The following is a 9,990-nucleotide window of genomic DNA, read 5'->3' as shown; positions in this document are numbered from 1 at the left end:
ACAGCAACACGACGAAAAGTCAATCCTTCCTGGATCAAAGTGACGGCCCTTGCGACTTGAACCTCGTTGAGATGTATCATGAGAAGTGCTGGTTTACGTACAACGTGCTCATATGACCGCTGTAGTCTCTGTACCTCACAACTACACACGGACGAACCGCTGTTCACTTTGCTTTGAGGGGTCACCTGGCATTTTAATGCACGGCTACGTCTACAGATGGAGTATAATTTCGATTTGATATACCCTGAGTATCTAAGGTGTCAAGGCATGCTGTACGACCATTGGAACTCGATCTACCAAATTAACCTTCACACACCAGACGTTACAAAACATGTTCCCCTATTTTTTTAACTCTGTATATGAAGAATGTTTCAGTACAAAACCGAGACTGTATTATACTTCATATCAAGAAATCGAAGAAGAAAAAAAAGTAAATTTAGAATCTACCTATTGCACCCTTGTACGTCGAATTTAAAAAATGCAATATTTGAATTTTAGACATTTATATGAAGAATGTTTTAGTGAAAACACGTTGTGTTTTATTTTTTGGCTTAGAAAATCAAAACCTGGACCAGTCCACCTATGCGTCTTCGGTGGATGCGAAGAAATCTATGAGATGACTTCTGTATTCATAAACTGTTCTTGCAGGACATTAAAAGTTCCACCGAGTAGGGGCCACCCTTGGTGTTTTCATTTCAGTAAATGATTTTAGGACGTCTGTATGTGAAGAGGAAAGGGATTTTAAAAACAAGCAGGTAACCCATTAAGCGAAACAAAGAACTGTCTGGTTTCCTTAATAAACTTCACAGATTGTGACAGTATGAGATTAAGTCTGTGAATGTAAATGTAAAAGTGAATATATGTGGCAGGAAGGTACGAGTAGTGTGGGCTTGACACATGACACATGACCACACAGTACTGCGGCGCCATCAAATGTTTACACTACAAGCTTTTTTGAACCGTCTAAGTTGTCTACTGTTTTGTTTGCGTACTCAAATAAACCGTGAGCAGTACGGTCAGAACTTACATTATAGCTTTACATACATTAATTCCCCTCATTTAATGACTCATTGAATTCGTCTTGTCCCCTATATAAGGATTCTTGTTTCCGAAGGCATGCTGTACGACCAGTCGATAAGTCCTTTAAATAAATGTATATTGCCCTTAACATTTTCACTGCGCAAACTATCTGCAATTTTTCTGTAAATTTAAAGAATGGTTCACATTTTGAGATCCGTATGTCTTCATCTTATTTTATATGTCTGGACAATCGCAAGTGTTTGTCTAAATCTGTGATTTCATTTCATTTCATTTGATAAACTTGGCATTTCTATGGGTGTCTCTTCAATTGCATTAAAAAGTAAGCATGGATAATAATAAAGTTTACTGAGCGCACGTGAGCCACATTTCCACCAATTCTTTTCAGAATCATTTGTATTTAAGTACAGAGTGGTTCATGAAAAACCGGCCTTTTTTACAGACTGATGCTGCTTCATTGTCATTGTCACCCGACTATTGTCACCTATTGTTGCGAAGCTGTTGTGACGATGCATACTTTACCATTGTCAATGGTGACTTGGGCCAGACGTGTGAAGTGCCCAGCGAGATTTATTCTCTTCAATAAAAAATCGCAATAGAGGAATCGTAAGTTTCTACCTGTTCGCTTAAGGAAAAACAGAATATATTTTCAAACACGTTCCTTGTCGGACCGGTATAATAGGATTTGGTGAAAACGTGGCGCATAGCAGGGTCAGTACTAAACGCAAAAGTGAATAAAATCCCGTCCGTTCGTACACCTGCTATCATTGCGGATATTCAAACACGAATGATTCAAAGTCCTAAGAAGTCGACACGTAAATTGTCGCAAGAGATTAACATTTCGCGTATGTCTTGTCTACGTGTTTACACGATATAGAGTTGAAGCCCTAAAAACGAATATCTGTCCAAGAAGTGAAGGAGAAGGACAAGGCAAAAGTCTGAATTACTGTCGATGACTACTTCAAACAATTGTGAGTGGATTTTTGGATCCATTGCTGTATTTCATAAGTGAGGAAGCTTGGTTCAGTTTGAGGGGGCATACACACTCCTAGAATACCAGTACTATGTAGTCAGCAATCAATGATTCGTGAGGAACGTCTTCAAACAATTGTGAGTGGATGTTTGGATCCATTGCTGTATTTCATAAGTGAGGAAGCTTGGTTCAGTTTGAGGGGGCATACACACTCCTAGAATACCAGTACTATGTAGTCAGCAATCAATGATTCGTGAGGAACGTTTTGGCAATAAAGAATAATAGGTGTCTGGTGTGCTGTGTATGCAAGTCGCATTCCGAAAACCTCATTTCTTAACAGCAGAAAGCAATGATGTATAAATGGGGATCTTTTAGGAATTGTACGCACAGTTGACTCCTCATGAACGCTCGTACTCTGTCTTATAACAGGCTGGGTGACCTCACAACTCACCCGAGTCAATCTTACGAATCGATGAACAATTCAAAAAAGAAAGGACTGTAATCAAAGGTGGTGTGGCCGCTCCAATCGCCAGACCTATTCACTTGTAACTTCTATGTGTCGGGCAGTCTTAAAAGAAAGGTGAACGCAAGTAATCCAAGGACATTAAAAGAATGTCATTTTGAGAATTGATGCCAAGAGTTGCTCAAACATTTTAAAGAGCGCACGATAGTTCATTGAAGTACAAGAAGCACCTACTCTAAAAGACAAGATCATGTCAGTAAGTAAAGACATATCTTATTTGTTTTATTTGTTGTTTGTAATCTGCTCGTGGCGGGCCTATTTTTCGTGCGCCACTCAATAAGTTTCCTAAGAATTTTTGCTTTTCTCCTTCTTCTCACCCTGTAACTGAGAAACAGGTGGACTAAACATACAAGTTTTAATTACTAATAGTTTATCTTCATATTTTAGCTGCGAGAATAGTTTATCCGCTAACTCTTTTATTGTATACGTTTCAGTCATTTCATAGTAGATAATACCACGCTAATCATTAAAAGGAGATCAATACTGCTTTGACAGTAGTAATATTAAAGAACCAATTATAGAACTAGAAAGAATCAGTAAACTCTGTTGAACATGGAACATCAAAGAAGCGCATTTCATGCATTAATCAGTCGTGCAAGTTCGGAGAATTTGGGAGATATTCGAATAGTACAGAGGTACGATTTACCTTTCCCCATCAGGCTAAGCACCTACTTTATATCCATCAACAAACTGACATAGGAGGCAGAGCGATGCAGGGGCACGACTACACTATCAACTTCTGAAGCACTCTGTGATTAGAACTGCGAGAAATATGTAGCATCTAAGTTTTGCTAACGTAACAAATGTTAAAATTAGAAGATGTTTTCAACTTCTTTTATTTCCACGTTACACTGGGCTTTACTGATAGCTTTGGTAGCTCTCACTGTAAGCCAATGGTTACATCCTACATCTCCTCTAATCTGCTTGTCATATTCATGTCTACATTTACCATACGGTTCATACCCCTACACACTGGACAAATCCCAAGTGTCATACTTTTCTGGTCATTTGATTCCAAATTTTTTCGTCTCACCAAATCCATTCAATATCTCCTCACCTGTGATCCGATCTACCCATCTCACCATCAGCATTCGTCTCTATCACCACTTATCAAAAGCGACTGTTCTTTCTGCGATAGTTATTGTTCATGTTTAACTTCCATACATTGACATGCTCCCCAAGAAAATATCCAAAAATGCTTATTGACATTAATCTTTACTTAGACATTAATCGACTGAGTCAGCTGCGTAGTTTTGGTAGTATAGGAGTAAACTTGCATTCGGAAGGTGGTTGGTTCGAATAACATCGTCGGTAGCCATTTTGAAGGTCTTTCGTGTTACATTGATTCTTTCACGGCCCACACTTGTAGACAAGATCTAGGCTTTTGGCTTATGCCGTGTCAAGAAAACGAGGCGAAACGCATCAGGTTTCGCAGAGAACTTTGCTCCACTTCTCGACTGTTCACGAGGAATACTTCTACAATAATGAGGGTTTGAATTTAAGAATGCTTTACCGGTGGTTGCTGTAGTGGTATGCTCATTCGTCACCAGGTGGCTCGCTGTAAGCTGGCACAGCACGAGCACTCTAAGCGGGAGCTGACGAAAACATTCAGCTCCAATTAAGATGTCCCATCACACCAAGTGTGCATGAGAAGTAGCAGAGAGGACATCAGATGAATCAGGGGGAAATGTGATAGAAGAAATAAAATAACTTAAAATAAAATGTATCGAAATACACCCAGAATAGAACAGAGCTGAAGAATGGAAAGAAAGTGGGTGGAGAAAACCAGAGGATGATCATGTGTGATGGTGTGGGAGTGAGGGGCAGACATAACTGGTGTACGAACGTTATGAGAGTATGACACATAACACATAGCTTGGAATAAACCAACTGGTGATGACGAACGCACGAATTTGGAAAACACCGAAATGAAATAACAAGCAAAAAACAGGGAAGAGAATTACCTGCGTAAATCCTTAATGGCTGGCAACCACGTATCACTTAACTGATAGCCTGTGTCCCTTTGAAATTGTTAGGGTTTCTACGTATATCCACAGCTTGCCGTATAATATTATACCAGTAGTGTTTAGTGTGGGTAAGAGCTCGAACATCTTAGAACACGACATCAAGACCCGACGATAGGGCGTACTCAGCTATTGCTGAAATGTATGGCTGGTTGAGAGGAATATTTCTTTGGTGTTCTTTGATACGAGTATCAAGTACAGCGAATTTTGTACACACCAAGATGTAATAGTGAGGACAATGTGTCCTTGCTTTTTCTTACACTGTGAGCAAGTTAAGTGACGTTGTCAAATACGGTTTCATATTGTGTTTGCGGAGGACGTTGGCAGTTCGGTCTGTGGTATTGTAAATGTAAGACAGGTAGGCAGTTCCATTCACTTCTTCTTTCTGTGAGTTTTGCTTAGTTGTCCCTATCGGATGTAGGACTCTATGAATCTGCATATCGTTGCAAACCATTACCCCTGAACGTGACTTCGAAAGTGTCCATCTCCTCATGGATATTTTATGGCTCACAAATTCGTGTCGCCCTCGTGGTGAGTGTCGTGAGAATACCCCATGTATTTGCTGGATGGTGGTGAGAATCTGTAAGGAGATAGCGATTTGTGTGGGTAGGCTTGCGATAGAGGGTATGTTCTAAGGAGCCGCCCGGTTTCTTTCTTATCAGAACATCCAAGAAAGGAAGGCATCCGTCTGACTCCAACTCCACAGTGAATGTAATTGAAGGATATTGCTGATTTAAGTTGTTTAAAAACTGATGAATTTTATCAGGACCTTCTGTCCATACCGCAAATGAGTCATCGATATACCTCCACCAAATCACACGCTTGACGGGCACCGAAGTAATAGCCTCCATCTCAGAATGCTTCATAAAGTAATTAGCTACTACAGGCGATAACGGACTTCCCATAGCCACCCCATCCGGCCGTTCGTAAAATTTCCCACCCCACAAGAAACGGCTGGAAGTCATGCAGTGGTGAAATAGCTTAGTAACGTAATGTCCTCAGGGAACAGATTATCAATGAGAGACATGACCGAGTCAATCGGCGATTATGCGAAAAAGAACTCCACATAGAAACTCATCAGAAGTGCATTAGGTTGAAGGTTTATGGTTGGCAGCTTATTGACGAAATACAAAGAGTCCCTCACATGTGATTAAGTACGTCTATGATACATTTCTAAATTAAGATATTGAAAGGAATTTGAAACTATTTGATAATAGAGACGTCAGTCAAAGGTAACATTGAGAAGCAAGGTGCGTCACATATTCCAGGCTGTTGACTTTCATCAACGACAGTATCTTATATTAACTTTTGACTTGAAAGCGTCTTTCTTTTCACTTCGGCGCTGAGCGTGTACTAGCACTGAAACGCCCCTCATAAAATACTCTGCTATTTTTCAACGCTGATATCTACGTATCTATCTATTTTATAACCCTTGTGCCGGGCTGAGTGGCTCAGACGGTTAAGGCGCTGGCCTTCTAACCCCAACTTGGCAGGTTCGATCCTGGCTCAGTCCGGTGGTATTTGAAGGTGCTCAAATACGACAGCCCCGTGTCGGTAGATTTACTGGCACGTAAAAGAACTCCTGAGGGACTAAATTCCGGCCGGCACCTCGGCGTCTCCGAAGACCTTAAAAAGTAGTTAGTGGGACGTAAAGCAAATAACATTATTATTATTATAACCCTTGTAATTATATCATTGCAATGAATATAATTTGATACAAAATATCTGCGACGTCACCCGACAAAACAAGATGGTCCCCAGATAAGACAGATTATTGGCGGTACCAGGCTCAAGGGCAATCGTAATAACTTCAGAGCCATCAGTTCGATTTCGAAAACCAAAGTGTCGTTCAAAAATAAGTACATTTGATGAAGTCTCTTTGAGAAAAGTATTTTGAGAATTTTTTCAACAAATTTTCATTTTGTTCAATATTCAAACCCAACAAAGTAAACTAAAACATTCGATCACCCCATGACTAAATTCTGAACAAATCCAGACTGAAAATAGCTCTGCAGGACTAAAATAGAGTGCGTAGCGATAAAAAAAATGTCGTCAGCGCAAAATGAAGAAGGTTCTACAAATAGGTAAATTTATCAATTAATTCTTCATGTATATTAGAAGTGTTACACCTTTGAAGTTAACGGCAGTCAGAAGGAGCCTGCGTCCGTCAACATGCTCAGTGATAGAGAGGCAGAATGTGTATATTATTACGTTCATACAATCTCTTCAGCGCATCAACACCTGTCTGTTTATTAATAAAGAAGTGATGCATGATCTCGTGACTAGTGGATCTTTTGACAGTGTTCTCATTCTTCGCAAGTGGAGACAGAGCGTCAAGTTTGATTGTTTAACGTAATAAAAACAAAAGAGCTGGAGGTATAAACTGATTATCACACGATGGAGTTGCGTACGCCCCCGGCAATTCATCCAGCCTAATAGTATACGAGAATTGTGATTTGGTCGGCAAGAAAATAGCATTAGCGCTCCGTCGGTTCCTCATTTATTACTCCTGTAATGACATTTATAACTGATCATTAGCAGCAACAGAATAATTGTACTTCAGTACAACGCTAACGAGGGCCTGTCCTGCTGCTCGCTGCCCAAGCTCGGTCAACAAACCTGTTCGATTCATTCAATTGTCAGGTGAAACATTAGCTGTACACCTTTGGTAGGACGTTAAAATCTTTTCATAAATTTGTGTCGACTGTCAGTATCCAGAGGAGTCTGACGTACAGTAGTCTAATAAATAATCGAAAAGCCCCCTGTTCGTTTCAGTGGTGTTTATTGTTGTTGGACGTACTGGCATTCAAATACTCGATCTCCAATAAAACTGCATTGAAAGAAACACAACAAGAGAACCTCCCATACCCCAATGGACTAACTAAAGAACCGCGACTCAGAGAGGAATAGCTAACCAGATAACAACAGTAGATCTGAGAGGTGTAAGCTAGTCTACATACCTTACGTTCCAGGCAAAAGGCCGTAGTTTAAAATAATAATAATTATTATTATTGAACCAAGAGTTAGACCTCTCCGTCCATTTAAAATTGTCTCTCTATGTTGGTACCTGTGTAAAATACATTGAACTATCAGATACTCTAGTAGTTTGACTGTCTGGGATTAGATGTCCTTAGCATCGATTTCGGATTGCTCCCTGCTGTGCAAGTATAATAGTAACCTGGAATAATGTTGATGTTTAGTTGGTAAACCTATTTTAAGTAATTTGTTTCTTTTTAATCATTCTGAAGTTGTCAATACCCTATCAGTTTAATCCTCCTATCAAATGTAATCAAAACAAATTGATTATGTTCCTATCAATTATCCTGCTGTCCAATCGAAAGAGATGTAACCAAATCCTTCTGGAAATATGGGCTGAGCTTCTATTTAAGAGCAAGGGTTTTGAGCTAACGTGTCTTGTATTGATTGACTTGTGTGTCAGCATAATCTAAGAGAGGGCTAAGGGCGACTGCCAAGGGTGAGTGGAGGCGGGGGAAGCAACATGTACATTATATAACTAATCAGGCATTGCAATAACGTACAATTTTAAATAAAATCCTTGCATGTAAATTACGGGAAGATTTTAGGTTTTCAGTTAGAATTTAACTGCTAGATCGTCCGCCTTTTTTTTCTTTTCTAAATTCATGTAGGGCTTGAAATTTCAAAGTTTAAATTTATGTAGGGAGTCTGCAGGTTATGAAGGCTATTCCTAATGGGAATTTGTAAAATAGAAGGAAGCATGGGTGTGGTACCCTCGTTAAACTTTCTCTTTATTTAAAATTTGGTGACTAAGTTTTCTAACTGTTACATTTTTGTATCTCTCTTTCGGCCTTTTAATTTTCTTCCATTACTAAGTCAAAGATTAGTATGGATTAGCCTCTGCTTCCTAGGGCCGTAAGGGGAGACGTAGGAATATTTACCCTCGCATGTTTGATTACACATATCTTCAACAATTTTCATCACATCTACATGAAACTCGGTACACTCATTTAAAATGACCTTGTGAGTTGATGTGTATGTTTAAGGGACACTGTAGTAAATTTATATTAAGTTATTGAAGTAGAAGTAGTAATTTTTTATACGCCACTGTCTTTCAGTACACATTTTGAGTAAGTTATGATATCAAATTTCTAATTTAAAGTATATTAATAATCTACACAAGTATTGATACTTTAAAGTGCAGTGTCTCTTTCCTAAGTATTTTTGTTGATTTTCTGTTGATTTAAAAATACTTTAATGATTAAAAAATGCATTATTCAACATATTAGAAATCTACTCCACTACAAGCTTTATATATACGTGGGAGAATTGTGTTCAAAATTTTATGAAATTACATCAAGTAGTTCTTGAGTTAATTGTACCTACAGTAAAATATGAAAAATGTGAAATTCAGAAAATCGAAGAAAACTCTTCATAATCAAGTTTCAAGACTAGACCTCTCTAAAGCCTGCCCATAACCATACTCCTCTTGTTCATTAGCATTCTCTGCTACTCTCTTGTCCACTCTGCTTCTCTGCCTAGCTGCCTGTTTAATGGTCTGAATTGTTGCCTTTCCCTTTGCAACTCGTTTATCAATAGACCTCAGTATCTCTTCTGTGAAGACTCCAAGTGTAAGTCCCATCCTCCTAAGAATGTGAAGTCTGGCAAAATTCCCATCATTAAATACTGCTGCAGCATCCAAAGCAGCAATCTTCACACCAAGCTGGAAACAAACACTGTCAAAATACACCTCTTCCAAATGAGAGTGTTGAAGATTTCATTTATATTTTGAGTTTTGCCATGTAAACATCTTTTCAACAACTCTGGTGCAGCTAGAACCCTAAAAGTTGGTTTTATATATGTTTTAAGTCTGTAAGTCTCACCAGCTTCTATAATTTTCAAAAACTTGCACCACTTATCAGAACAGAGGAAATGCTGAGGGGTAGTGTCAGTCGACAGGTAATTAAACCATATAGCCCACACAGCTCTTCTCATCTTCTCCAAGTCATTTGCACTATTTCTAATGGTACTGCCATAATAAACTTTCAGGCTATCAATTCTCTTCTTGGTCAGCCTATTTTCTCAAAGTGACTTACCATCTTCCAACAACTTGCCTTTATTTTTTACGACAAGTCTCCTCAACAGTCCACTCATCCTCTTCTGGAAATGACCAATGCACTCCAGCTTTTCTAAACTACAGTCATTCTCGTAGGGTTAGCTTTGAGCTATGGTCTTGAAAGCACTTGAGTCACCATCCCCCAAATACTTTACATATCATAAACCATATTTCTGTAGGGAGCATTGGAAAATTAGCTTCATACCTGCAGCTTCCATCCCACTACTTGAATCTGAATAATTCTTGCTGCACACACTTCTATGAGCATCTTGCCAATCGATTTCCTTTTTACTGTCCATGTCCTTGTGCAAGGCGCATACAGAACAATGTTTTGACATAA

At 39.0% G+C, this 9,990-nt stretch overlaps 1 pseudogene; it reads right to left on the bottom strand.

The window, feature by feature from the left end:
• Positions 1 to 8,972: 8,972 nt before the first annotated feature.
• On the bottom strand, positions 8,973 to 9,529 carry LOC136863076 (uncharacterized; annotated as a pseudogene).
• Between the last annotated feature and the right edge of the window lie 461 nt (positions 9,530 to 9,990).

Source organism: Anabrus simplex, chromosome 1 (genome assembly GCF_040414725.1).
Source record: "Anabrus simplex isolate iqAnaSimp1 chromosome 1, ASM4041472v1, whole genome shotgun sequence".
Taxonomy (NCBI): Eukaryota; Metazoa; Arthropoda; class Insecta; order Orthoptera; family Tettigoniidae; genus Anabrus; species Anabrus simplex.
Note: the sequence above shows the minus strand (reverse complement) of the source record. Positions and strands in the feature narration are given on the sequence as shown.